General features: G+C 38.8%; 1 protein-coding gene across 2 annotated transcripts in view; it reads left to right on the top strand.

Annotated features, from left to right (window-relative positions):
• Positions 1 to 15,151, top strand: part of LOC131959078 (thyroid hormone receptor alpha-B) — a 181,058-nt gene that overhangs the window by 17,811 nt on the left and 148,096 nt on the right. For both annotated transcript variants that reach the window (XM_059324181.1, XM_059324183.1), the window contains exon 2: positions 7,300 to 7,377. The gene's annotated coding sequence lies outside the window, so the exon portion shown is untranslated. The remainder of the gene's footprint in view (positions 1 to 7,299; positions 7,378 to 15,151) is intronic.

Genomic DNA, 15,151 nt, shown 5'->3' on the forward strand with positions numbered 1-15,151 from the left:
CCTCAGAGTCCATTCAGCAGAGAAGCCCCCACAGCAACATTATTATTCAGTGAGCAAGAAGTAAGAAAATATTCAACAAAATACTGTTTATTCATGCTTTCGCTGTATAGAGGCTACGATCGATAGCTTGCCCAGTTTATCGATGAATCCTTTCATATATGAAATGTTAACAAATAGTGAAAATGCTTGTTCTAGATTCCAACAGCCCAGAGGGACATCTTCAAATGATTTGTTTTGTCTGTCCAGTGGTGAAGTTTGAAGTGATACAAAACAGAAAATCCTTCATTTGAGAGGCTGAAAAGTGCTTGCAGATTGATTTGATATTGATTGAATAACAGATAAATCAACTAGTTGTTGCAGCTCTGAAGGAGAAAAAGGTGCTAAAACCAGACTCACTCTTCAGGTGGTCCCGTTTCCTGAGTTGGAAAGTTCGGTGTGTTCATCATTAAACAACACGCTGAAAGCTGTTTCCAGTATTTGCATGACACTGAAGAGCAAAGGAAACAGATCAAGTGAGACATGAAATGTGTACCAAAGTTTTAACTGTATTTCCAAGTTGTTGAAGATATTCACATGAGAGGAAGTATATTCCCCTTTATTCAGGTCTGCTCTGAAGTGTTACTGGGTTCTTTTGTTAAAAATCGGGCCAGTAGTATTTTTGTAATCTTGCTGACAAACAGACAAAGCTGAAAACACTTTTCCTCCTTGACGAACTAAAACTTGGCCTGTTCGTTTGTAAATTGCTGTAAAAGCTCCGGTTCAGCCACAACACCACCACCGGTCCAAAGCTCCTGTGATGGCGGTGTAAACACCAACACTCCAGAACTCCCAGTGCTGCAGAAATGAGTTACTTTCGCAACGGGTACAACTTTTTGTCAATCAGGAAATGCAAATGTTGAATTCAAGTCCGAATAATAACGATTGAACGTCTGAATTTCAAACAGAAGTGACGGCCCTGACCAGAAAACCATGAGAAGCATCTATATATACGGTCCTGTTTGTTTTTTGAAATAGAAAAGCTTGATGTTGTTTATAATAGGAAGCTTTTGACAAACAGCTCTGTCCCAAATGTCAGATTTGTCTAAAAAGATTAACAATGGCTGCAGTCTAGTTTTGGGAGACGCTGTCATCTTACAAGAGAGATTTTTTTATGGTGAAGATTAAGCATCACAGTCTGCCTGCACAATTTCTTGTGTGCGGGACTCGCATGCTGATGTGCTGGACCGACTCTGACAGACTCACAGGGACAGTGTGAGGAAAAATAGAAGTTCTCTTATTCTTGGCTTGATGAAAAGAGCAGAAAGGTATTTACAGAGAATCTTCTGTCTCTTGCTATTAGGCAGATGATTGCAGAGCAGATGAGCAGGCTTATTTAATGCTTTCTTATTTAAGCCCAATGGAAATAGAAGGTACACAGACATGACGAGGTAAAGAATGCATCCTGTTTTATGCAGGATTTAAGAAAAATAAACTGCAGTCTACTCGATCTTAGCATTTCAAAGAGAATCAGCAGCGACTGTGGATTCAGCTGTTCGTCCTTGAACTCTTTTCTCCCATAAAAATGAAACATATGGGTCGTCCAATAACCCATAAATCTCACCTTTTGTGCGGCTTGTCCAAGAATGTAGCTGGTAATAGGCAAGCCTTTATTCTCTGCTTTTCACTCTGTCTTTTAAATGTGGATGAAAAGGGATTGGTGTTTTTAGGACTCTCCTTCAGGGCTCATCGTCTTGTTACATGACTTTCTGTGACGCTGTTAATTGTTTGTTGGCTGCTGGACACAAGATTCTGTCCTGTCAGATTCTGTAGAGAAACACTTTGTCAGTGATGTATCTGCCAGCAGACGAGAGAAAGCTGCTAGCGTAGCTCCATTTAGGATACAAACAACACAGAATACTAAACTAAAATCAGATAATTTTCTCTTAAAAGAAATATGGAGCTAAAGTCAGGAGACTGTAGGAAAAAAAGTTATTTTACAGAAATTTACTGTATTTTACAGGGTTTTCCTTGTTCAAAATTCATTAAAAAAGTTAATACATTTTATAACAAATATTAACCTTAAATTAAATGTATATAGTGGGACATTGTAGATTTCTTCTACAAACAGGATTATTTATTTGCTATTAATGGTCTTGAATGTTAAATTACTGTAAATTATTAGTAAAAAAAAAAATAATACAAATAATGCACATCATACTTTCTATCTTCTTTACAGTAAAAATGTAAATGTGTTTTTGCTGTTATTTGATGGTAAGTCTTTTTTTTACTACTTTTTAAAATTATTTTAAAAGAAAAAAAATAGTGTAGTTAAGAATAAAGTCTTTGCACAGGGAAAACATTTAGCCTGACTGTGTCCAAAGTTAAAACCCTAAGCAAACTAACACCTCTAAAGCTCAATAATTCAAACAATATATATCATTCTAAATGTTTTTCCTACTAATATTCAGAATTTGGTCATATTCATGGTGGTAAACAGGCTTCAACGAACAATAATATCTATATTCTTTGTATCTGTGTGTTGTTGTGGACTGAAGCATGTCACAAGCCTGGAGCTCATGTGGATGCATGTTCTGCTGCAGAATCACAACAAGCCTTATGGCTGCTACTGTGCAGTGTTCGTGTGTGTGTGTATGTGACTGTCCCACATCAAAGGCATTATTACTCAAAGGCAGTAAATATTAATGAAAACGTCTCGTTCTCTGTTCACCGTTTATCTTATATTTGCTCAAACAAACGACTGAAATGATGATGTTTGCTCATGGTTTTATGTTACACGCCTCCAGCCGTATGTGTAAAATTATACTATTAAAGGTTGGCTGCAGATTAGGGCTGGATATAATTTAACTTTTACTTATGATGAGTGATCACACAATGCCGGTTATGATAACTATACTAAAATGTGTGTATATATATATATATATATGTATATATATAGGCATATAACAGATTAATGTCAAATTTTTCTCTAAATTAATCAGATGTGTTAGTAATCATGTTGTGAATTTTTTTTGACCAATTATTTTTTTCTAAATCAAGTATATATACCGATATATATATATTTTTAAATTATATATTTATTTTAATTTAATTAATTTTTTAAAAATATATTTAATGTATTCATTTTATATATTTTTTATATTTGGACACTTTTAATGTACTGCTAGAAAAAAAGCTAGAAGTTATAATAATTAGGTAATTAGTTTATTTTGTGAAATGAAAGAAAAAGAAAAGATTTCTAAGAGTTGTTTAATTCCAACTGGTCATGTCTTCATTCAAGAACCATGACAATAACCTGTTTTAAATAAAAAAATATTCTAAAAATATTTGATTTAATTTAAGAAGTTCGCGTATGGCCAAACAGAATGAATCATTACCGCATGGTTCCTGAATGCAGCTCTAACCTGGCTCTCTCCCTCCCTGTGATAATAGATGTAAAATGTAAAATAAAACGGAGTATATACTGTAGATGAGCTTGAGTGCTGTCAGGTTTAACCCTGACTCCAAGCAGCTGGCCCTCTTATCTGTCCCGCCTGTGCCGATGCATATTTATCCTCCCCGAGAGGCTGAGAGCTGGCTTAGCATATGGATTAGCTGGAGAATCAGATGCATGGCCACACTGAATGGCCATAGCCGGTAATGAAAACAAACCAGCAGTGTTGCTTAAAGAGGCCTGAGCACTTCACCTCAGAGCTGAGTAATGGAGCAAGTCCTGCCTAGTAATAATGCTCAAATATATACAGTACAGGCCAAAAGTTTGGACACACACCTTCTCATTCAATGCGTTTTCTTTATTTTCATGACTATTTACATTGTAGATTCTCACTGAAGGCATCAAAACTATGAATGAACACATATGGAATTATGTACTTAACAAAAAAAGTGTGAAATAACTGAAAACATGTCTTGTATTTTAGATTCCTCAAAGTAACCACCCTTTGCTTACTAGAATATAAGACATGTTTTCAGTTATTTCACACTTATTTCACACAAGTACATAATTCCACATGTGTTCATTAATAGTTTTGATGAATCTGCAATGTAAATAGTCATGAAAATAAAGGAAACGCATTGAATGAGAAGGCGTGTCCAAACTTTTGGCCTGTACTGTATACAACCATATATAACCACACCTCCAGCCTCCATCTGTGGAAAAAAGTTGTGACAGAAAATCTGATACCAAATGGCCACCAATTCTGTTCCTATTTCGTTTTAACAAATCCCTGCAACTAGCAGTGATTTTTGTGTGCATCCAAGAAGAATAATTTCATTATCTTCACAATGCGAGATAGGAGTGGCCCCATGTGCGTCCCACCTGCCAAGTCAGGTGGAAAGGTGATAATGTTGCGGTGCTACTTGGCTGAATGTCATCAGATAATGACACCACCTGGAAAAAAGTGTGTAATGTGCCAAAAACACAGACCGTTATTACGTAATGATATATCGTGTGTATCAGCGGATGTGGAGGGTTTTGTTTTTGTCAGTCAAAGCTGAGACAAATCCACCTGATGAATGATAGGAAGTTAATGAAATACAACTTTTATAATGTTCCAGACTTGTCTTTGCTTGTCACGCGCTGTTATTATCAGTGTTGACATTTTAATAACGGCATGAAAGAGTGTAACTCACACGACCATACATATGGAGAGAAACAAGATCAGATAAAATAACTACAGACAGCTAAAATTAACGTTATTTTTGTCTCAAATACTGAACTTAAATACCACAGAAAATTATGTCTTTAACCTCAAAAACGTTCATAAACACAGAGCTCAACAATTAAGATAGCCTGGAGCGGAGCCAGTGAAATGCCATGTCTAATAAATATAATTTTTCTCTAGAGCTAAGATTATGGAAGTATTTTAGGAGTGAGCCATCTCGTTTCCTTCTCAACTCTCTTGGAAATTGCACATGCACAATAAAGATCAGGCACTCAGGAGAAAATAGCAACAGGTAAAAACAAAGTTTAAGGCCTGAAGTGCCAGAGAGCATTTCAGGAGTTTAGTTGTGTGACGTTGGATGTGGGCAAAACTCAGATTATGAATTGTGCGGTAGACCAATTATTTGTACACAAACAGAGACAATACATGTGCATGTTTTTCTCATGGGACTATTTCTTTATTTTTCAGTGGAAATGCTGTCTGATATTATCACAACTTGTATCTCGGGGATAGGCAAGTATAAAAAACGAATGTGTAATATCATAATGCATCTGTATACAATTGGGGACTTTTATTAGTTGCTTTTTGCAGCCCACCGCAAAAACAACACGACATGTTCAAACAGATGAAAGCTCTTCCTGTGAATACACTTTTCTTCTGATTCATTCTGCAACCGACCTACGTGTGTAACCATGTGTGACTAAAGAGTGACATTTTCTGATAAAGGAGTCTATATGCCACAGGTTTGTGGTTGTATGGTTTCTTTACGTCAGATGCAAAGGATAGCCTGCATGAACACTTAGAGTCTAACTGTGCAGAGAAGGAGGGGGCTGTTGTTGTTTGAGTTTATGATATGCAAAATGTGCATTACCCTGTGTTGACTTCCCATATCACTGATTCCATACAGAATAACGTATGGCAAGACAGTGAGAATAAGGCTGTGACATGAAGCAGTAGTGTGTGTTCAGTTTTAAGGCTTAAGGTGAATAAATGTTTCAAAAACGCAAGAAAAAATTCCCAGGTCTTGCTTGCCACCTGCTGATTTTAGTGAAACGAGTTAGTCCTGCAGTTGGCAACAACTTCGACTCAAGCTCGCTTAAGGTGGACTAACCTTAAGGTGGAATTTTAGCTATGAGCAACCACCTTTTCTGCCAGAAACCTCACACTGACATGATTTTTTTATGCAGTTTTTCTTTTTGAAGACTTCAGGCCACATATTCCAGAGTAGTCTGATATTTCCTTCAGTGTGGGAATGTTGCGGTTGATGTGTAGCAGGTTTTTCACTGGGGAACGTAGTGAGTCAGCATAACACACACACACACACACCAACACACACACACCAACACACACACACACACACACACACACACACACACACCCACCCACACACACCAACACACCAACACACAGGGAATTATTAGGAAACAGCTGTTTCTACTTTTTTCCTAATTTCATGCAGATCTGGGGTCAGATCTGTGCAGCTGAGTCTCTCACTCTTGTGTCTTTTGATCTTTTCACCTCTGATTGATCATTAATAATCCACTTGTGATGCCTTTTTATGAATTATATTTGTTGATACTTTCATGTTCATTTGTGTACACAGTGTGTGTGTGCGCGTGTGCGTATGTGTGTGTGTGCGTGTGTGTTTATTGTGCAAATACTTTGAGTATTAAAACAGATGTGAAGCATTATTCAATTTGTCCTCCAGTCACTTTATTTGATCCAATGCGAAGAGGCAGATCTGGTCGAGTTCAGTATAAGATGATTGAATACGATGCACAGTGGAAATATAATTTACTTCTGTAGTCGTGCATCAAGGCCAGGGTTATTACGTTAATTTTGAAGTTAAAGTTTCTGTGCAGGTATGTGGAGCATGCACACTGAGTCTCATCTACTCGACAGACACAAACGGTCTGAACATCCACTCAAGTGTGTGTCTCATCTTCACCTTGATTTGTGTTGAGGCGTGACTGCAAATTGTCTATTGCTAATTATTCACATTTGCTGCCAGGATTGTGACATCTCGAGTTGAAGTATAAGTACTAATGAACCCTGGCTTGTTAATATCGGCTGCAGGCTTTTCTTTTATTGAAGTGGTACCACAGGTGTAAATAATGGGCCTCGTTGCACGAGGAGGAAGGTAGCCAAAGAGATGATTAATACCTTTGCAGTCTCTTTCCATCAGTGCATTCCTGAACAGATACTCCTGGCCTTTTGAAAGTCTAGCAAGGTTCATACTATAAACTCCCTTTGATTCTTCTGGCCAGCCTAAGCTTTAAGTTAGACACTTCATTTGGCTAAAGGATTAGACTAGTAAGCCTTTTAGTGGTAAGCTGGTCACATGAAAATCTAACATCGGTTTGCATCGGCAAGAAAACCTTGCACCTCCTTCGGGGATTTTCCTCTCTTGAACTCTGAGACTCCTCCCATGTCATCCCTGACTTGGCAGTACATGCATGCATCAGTGGCCATGTGGATTTCCCTGTGCCGAGCTGTGGCTATCTGTAGGATTTGGCTAACTCCTGTTTCGCAGAATCTTTCCTGTAAGCCTTTTCACTCTCTGGAGTGTTTGGCCTGGTGGATGTTTTTCTTTTGTTGGCAAAGATGTGAAGGAATCACAGATTGTCTGTTGTGATTACAGAGTTCCCTGAGAGCTACGCTGGGATGAAAGCCGGGATGTAAAGAAACAGCACTCAAGTGAAAACAACTGACCACCAAGGTAAGAAGTGCCTTCACAGTTTTGTGCACAGCTCTTGGATCATGACATGTTTTCTGCCCAGTCACTCAATATTCCTGTTTCAGCACATACTTAATTAACTGTGAACCTACATCAATAGGAGCCGTGAGTGTATAGTTACGTTGATACCTCGCTGGTGACACAAAGTCAAAAGACTGCAGGGGAGGCTGGCTCGGTTTTATTTTTCCATGCTGGAACACAGTGTCTCCTTTCCACAGGTGCAGATATCAGATCCTGTATGTATAGTACATCTGAGCTGTACAGCACATATGTTCAGCTCACTCACATGTTTATTAGCTCGCCCTGCTTCTCTGCAAAATGGAAGATGTTAAAAATTGCATGCATATGGATAAGTGCGGTATGTAAAAAAAGGTTGTTTCTTTCCACATGAGCACAGCTTTCTGTGTCTGCCACCTGAGCAGCACGAGTGTTATATATAGACAGCAGGCTAATAGCTTGCACCAGCCTTCTTTTACAAATCAAATTGCGTGTCAGAAAACGTTGCATGTTCTCATGCTCAGTGATTTGTCGGCCTAATCACATCCCATTTGAATATGGATTATTATCACACTTTGAATATTCTCTTAAATAACCACATATGAGTTCTGCAAACCGCGGTAGACATGTCTACATCCCTGCACTGAGGAATCACTCGAGGGCTGACAGGGCAGTAAATGGACACACTTGGATTAGCCTGGTGCTGCTACAGATTTTTTTGGGCTTTTTTCTGTGCGTCTCCTGGCGGCGAGCCAGCGCAGCATCGCACAGTTCACAGACCCCGAGCTGCAGCAGTCAGCGCTCTTCCTGAAGAGCGTTATCTCGCACAGTGTTGAACTTGCACTTTTCCCTTTTCGTCAGCGCCGCTATCCAGAGGCGAACATGCTGTGCCTCACTGACAGGTCACGCCTTAGCTTCACAGCGGTGATCGTGTTGACTTATGATCCTTTTCAACTTGCATTCTTCATGATTTATATATGTGCTAAAGGCCCGGCACTGCACTGTACATTGAGCATAAAGCAGTTACTGTTTCAGCTGCGGTTCAATTGCACTTTATTGATCTGAAAGCAGTTTTTCAACCAGTTAGGTTTAAAAAAAGGACATCTCAAAGACTGGAGTGAGATCTGTAGAAGCAATTAGTCTAGCTAATGTTCACAGTCTGTATCTGCAACCTGAAGAGCATATTCAATGTGGATTGAATATGTATGTGATGTATTGACATAACAGCTGCAGACACATTTCAGTAACAGGTGGAGCCTGCTGACTGACTGGTGCACAGCTTATTTTTATGAACTACTTGCTTAAAATGCTGCAGGTCCCAATCCAGAAGCATGAATTATTGATATGATGATATGAAACTTTAACAGAAACAGAAAAATTGACATGCCAGGATCGGCAGGATCATTTCATCAGAGTCTGTAGGTCTTGTTGAACTGCAGAAGAGTTCACTCTCTGGTTTGAGATATTGGAGAGTGCAGCTTTGTTCTCTTTGGCCGAGTGCAGACGCTGGCACGCAGAGAAACCGTTTTCATTTCGGCCTTTGGCTCTCAAGGCCTGAACATATTGTTCTCGGCTGCATATGTGGGAATGTGCACATAAGTGTTTTGCATTGCTGTGGCTTATGTCACGTAAAAGCATTTATCTTTTCAGTTCTGAAGCCTCCATACAGGAAGTTTAATCAACAACAACATGTTGAGGTTCAGGTCTGCACCACCACGTACTGAGATTTGTGGGATGTGACATTGCTCTGCAAACCTCTGCAACCCGCGATTACTCACAACACTCTTCTCTGTGCAGAGATGTTTACATGTGTCTTCACAGCATTAACACTTATTAGTAACAGGTGATAGAAGCCACAGTTTAACACAGAGCTGGGCGACATGACAGTATATCCAGGGGGAGAGGATATCTGGCTTTACAGCATCTATTCTCCACGTTATTCTTGTGTGATATTGTGACTCCAGCTGCCTGCAAGGTAAGGAGATATGGAGGAGAGTAAATACAGAGCAGGAGGAGGCTTGTAACACTTTTAGTTTGACTGTCTTTCAGCTGCTTTGGTTTGTAGAGATGGAAGAAAATGAAATGATACGAACTACAATATGGAGCATTTGCAGAATAATTACTATACCGTGATATAAACTGTTTCTGTGACTTATGAATAATATAATAGAGGTGATATTAGGGCTATATCACCTCCATCTTTTCATTCTTGCACATAGGAGCAAAGCTGGAGTGAAACATCGAGGTGCTGTTGGTTAAAATGAGCTGTGTCAATTCAGAAGGTGCAGCCTCTGAGTATGGAATATACAGTCATGGAAAATGATTAGACCACCCTTGTTTTCTTCAGTTTATTGTTCATTTTAATGCCTGGTTCAACTAAAGGTACATTTGTTTGGACAAACATAATGATAACAACAAAAATAACTCATGAGAGTTTAATTTAAGAGCTTTTTCCATGGTTTTCTTGATAATGATTTTGGTTATCGAGAAAACCATGGAAAATGTCTAGATATCAGCTCTTAAATTATGAGCAATTTTTGTTGTTATCATTATATTTGTCCAAACAAATGTACCTTTAGTTGTACCAGGCATTAAAATGAACAAGAAATTGAAGAAAACAAGTTATATTTTTTTCCCATGACTGTATAAAAACGTATATAAAACATCATCAAGATATAAAATGACAGATCATGATGGAATATTTTGACGAGCTGTAGTTTAACCAGTGAAAGTGATGGTCAGCTGGCTAAAAATGAGCGTTTTCTACATGTGACTTTGCTCCAGTTATAAGTCTTTTCTGTCGTGTTATGCAGAACAACTTCAAATCAGCAATCGGCCCACTTATATAAAGGCGCTACTAGTACATGAATCAAAACAAAGTGGCTTCTGTCGGAGGGATGAGAGGTGAGCGTGTAGCTGCTCCGGCACACACACGGCCCGCCCTTGTGCTTCTCAGGTGGCACAGAGAACAACTGAGCCACTCCCTGCCCATCTGTCATGCCCATCAGGGGAATCACTTTCCCGTTTTGGCACACACACTCACAAACATAGACGGATACACACACTCACACACACTCCCCCCCCCCCCCCACCTGGGCACACAACCACGGCCGCAAATACAAACATGCACACACATAATCAAATGGACAAATATGTACAAACATCCACACGCGCACAGACAAATACAAACACACGCAGTCTAAATACATCTGAATTCATACACAGATAATCTCTGAGCTCTGCTGACATTTATCTCCGACCAGAGAGTTGTGAGGCGCCGCGAAAGCAGGACGGGCAAACTGTGAGTGGGCCCCGAGCCAGCGGTTGAATTACTTTTATTCTCCGACAGTTTGACTCACCACCTGGTTGGGTAATCCCAGCGCACGCTTTTGGACAGCTCCCGTACTAAACCTCAATTTCAATTTGAGTGAATTGAATTTCTCAGATGGCCATTCGAGCCCGGCCTGCCACTAACCGGAAAAAAGTAAGCTTTATGAGCGTTAATGCTAAGCAGGAGAGAGACACAGTGACATTTAAAATGAAACCATTACAGTCAGACGGATGTGCGTGCAAGCTGTTTCGTTATTAATGCCGTCTCCTTTTCTGTTAGTGACATTTGAATAAGCATTTTTTCATGGTGATCAATAAACTAACTTAATAACCCGCCTTGAGGCTCTTGGATGTCTAGACAGAATATCGTTTTTGCTCTGCAAAGAAGCCAGGGATTAATTTAGGGAAGACAATTACCAAGCATGCTGCTAAATGGCATTTCCAGGAACGCAGGAAACAATAACTGGATAATAACAACTCTGGCTAATACCAGGCTGGATTAGTTTGTCTTTGTGTGGCTTAATTCGTGGTTGTGTAAACGCTGTGATAGGTGGTGTACCTGCGTTACAGCCAGGAGGCTCGGCTGGGTCGCAGTGCAGCCGCGGAGGCGTGGCGCTGTCACGTATTGGGCTTTTTTTCTCCTGTGAAGGGCAAGTGCTCTCCGCTTCGCACCATATGGTTGTATTGTTGTGCAGTATAAACAAGGTGCAGCTGTAATGTTAGGTTGCAGCATCACAGAGATAGAGTGGGTGGTATTTTATGAAACTGTGCGGTTTCTTGGACAACCTCTCTCATTCACTGAAAGGAAGTGGTTTTTGCCTCCTCTCAGCTAAGTTGAAAATGTTCCTCTTTTGCAGCTCTGTTGATACTCTCTGTAATTTCATTCATTCTCATGCATTCGTCTGTATTAAAGGCAGCTCTCTCTGTGTATGTGTGTGTGTGTCTGGAGTCAGAAGGAAGGCTCCAGCGGAAAGCACAAACCACAGTTATCTGGGTAGAAAGTGTTTGTGGCCATATTGTTCCTGGTAAAGATTGCAGTTTGTGTTTTTAACTGGTGCTGCAGAGGGCAAAGGTCAAGCTGAAGTCTTTATGATGTTTGGCCTCCAAGACCTGCCTACATGTCTGTTAATTGCATTCTTTGAAATTAATATTAGTATGATAACTTGTTTGCAGTGTCACTACTTGACAACAACGACGTGCTGAAGAATTCTCGGTCGATCGATTGATTGATGTGATAAAGTACAGTTGTGTCCTTGTGCAGCACAAGGTGCAAGAAAACCTGCTCATCTAAATGCTTTATCAATATTTGAGAGCTGAAAGTAAAATAAGCAAATGTTTTTTTAAAGAAATATAAATAATTTGAGCAAACAAATTCAAGGTAACCTCATAATTTTATTTTATTGTATTATTATATGTTGTTGGTGTGACCGTGAAGCTAAATAAATAAATAAATGACACAATAAATAAATTAATATGACATTAAAAGACCCCGTTTGCAGAATACAGAGAAAATACAAAAATAAATGTAAATAAGTCAGAAATAAATATATTTTAAAATGGATAATAATGAAAATATCAATAATAATATTAATAATATATATAAAAATAGATAAATACATGCATAAATAAATAAATGTAAATTTAACAGGAAAATAAATAATAATATTTTAATAAACACATTTTAAAATAAATAATAAATAAATAAATGCATAAATAAATACATACAATGTAAATTAAACAATACAAAAATAATACAAAGGGAAATAAATAAAATGGTAAAACAGAAATATCAGTTTATGCCACATTTTGTCAATAAATTAGTGCTTAAATTTAATTAAAATATTTTTTTTACATGAAATGACATCATTATTTATTTTTATTTTGGCGTCTTCTCTTCTCCATGTATAGTCACACTATGTAAAGAAATACATCGTTGGCATGTCTGTGCTGAAATTGCATACAACTTATTTGACAGCATGTTAGACAGATACTGATATATGTTACAATCTGCAGCAAGCTGAAATATCAGCCATGTTGATGTGTCAGCCCGGCTTAAAAACTCCACACAGAACCTTTAAGTCACTTTTAAAAGATTGATGTGTTCAACCTTCAAACAAGCCATCAGAAATTCATGACGGAGCCTCAGTACACACAACAGAAATGAGAAGTCATGTTCTCTTTCAACCCTGACATTCATTTAAATGTGCAGCAGCTCAAAGGACAGGCTGAATAACTCGTCTGCAGAACCGACTGACTTCTTCTGAAAAACGCTTCTCACACGCTGTGAGATTCATGTGAATTTCAGGCAGAAGTTAGGATGCAGAGGATTGACACGTCGATTACAGTCTGTGAGGTGATGGCAGCTGATAAGTCTGCAGGAAAAATTCTCAGGGAGAAAAAGTGCTGTCTAAGTGTCTGGACCTTTTGGCTTCTAAGGGCCGTATGAGGAAACAAGTTCAACAGAGAGACGAGTTTCTGTGCCGAATCCTAAAACCCCAAAGTGAACCACAGCGGTAGTTATCAGCTGGCTGTGTTACCTGAGGGTTTCTTCTGCAGGCTGTGTGCTCCTTCCATATGAATATCACTCTACTACTGCAAGCAATGGACCGATTAGGTGCTCTACCTGTGAAGAATATTAAAAAATGATTTCAGCAAAAAGCACTGTTGCTGGCAGCTAATTTTGCAAATTCACACATTATATATGTTTTACCATTCAATGCACTCTTAATGCCTCCCTTTTAGTTTAATGTAATTATATTATATGCATTATACTCCAGAAATGCATGCCACTGTTCCATAAACATAAAGGATTCCTAGAAATGAAATCGATATGAATTTATTAGTATCTGTTATGAATACCAAAAGACTGTTAGCTGCAATACCATCAGGAACAAAACATCACCCAAAGTGGTAATATACCATATACATATATACATATACCATATATACCATAATTCATATGCAAGTAAAAGTCGTACTGATTAATAATTGAGTGAACTATTGCATGCTATATGCGATTTTTCCAGAAGGCTTAGCTGCAATGAGAAAACATTACAAACATATTCATTAGTTCAGTTATAGCAGGAACATGAATCTGAATCTACAGTACATACAGTAAGTTCTACTTTCACTGTGTAATTATGTTCGGTGGAACTGCTGACGTAACCTTGCAGCTTGCAATTAAAAAAAACACACTGCAGAGATTGCATGTCCTGTCTGGCCTGAGAGAACTTCAGGGTCCCCTGGAATAAATTGCTTATCCTGCTGACCTCGCGACCCGGCCCTGGATAAGGATGGATTGATTTATGTATTCCCTCAGCTCAGAATCTGCAGAGAGAAGTTCTTTCTAAAGGAGTTGATAAGTGATTTTCACAGATTTCAAACCGAAACTCAGGGGCTTCAACATAACTTATCATTGCGATCTAACCCTTAGTAACACATAAACTCTGGCTCTAACAAACATCACTAACAACTAAAAAATTTCATAACATTTCAACAGATTTATTTGTAAGTAGAATGTTATCAAGCTTTAATTATTTCATTGAACAATCAAGTCTTTCATTGAACAACAAAAACATGAATGTTGAGTTAAATATTACTTGTCTGCCTCAACCCAACGATTATGCTCAAGAAATATATTTTCCCCGACTATATTTAAGTTCCCTGTTAAGGGTCATGCTTCAATTTCATAAATTCCCGGTTTATTCCAATTTATCCCCATAAAATTCCATTAATTCCGATAATTTCCTGTTAATTCGCATAAATTCTTGTTAATTCCCATGGAAAGTTTCCAACTTTGAAAATTTCCTCACTAATAGCTCACCCCTGTCTGTAGTCGTGCAGCCCCGTGCTTGCTAACCCGTGATCACATGGTGGTGGTATGCAGCATGAACGTAACTTGTCCGTGTTCCACATCAGCCTCTCTGGATCGCTCCTGTACCTCCTGTCAGACGTCCAACTGGATCTCACCGCGTGAAACGGATATGATTGTATCGAGTGCGATTCAGTTTCAGACCAACAATGAATGACTTCTTTTAGCGAAGCAGACAGGACACATTGTTGGGAGTTCACAAGTTTCACTGGGGGCTCTCGTTTCCTGACGCTGCGAGGAACACAAGACATTTTTATACATTTACATACATGTTTGTAGTTCTTTGTGTAGACAAATACAGCTTGGAATGAGATAGCAGGACATTTGCATAGATCTTTATCATACAGGAGGTGATGATTGCTGCTGGCTATTAGCAGTTACACATCTGCTGCAGAGCTTTGAACCTCTGGTGGCAGTTACATGTCGCTGATGTCTACGGGGGTTGTGTAATGCACCCGTTGCTAATTGCAAAGCATGATGGGACATCACATGGTAATGAAACGTACGTAGTTGAGGGGCGTTTACATCAAGGACCTCTGTGGAAATCACATCATGGTA

This window comes from Centropristis striata, chromosome 21, assembly GCF_030273125.1.
Source record: "Centropristis striata isolate RG_2023a ecotype Rhode Island chromosome 21, C.striata_1.0, whole genome shotgun sequence".
Lineage (NCBI taxonomy): Eukaryota > Metazoa > Chordata > Actinopteri > Perciformes > Serranidae > Centropristis > Centropristis striata.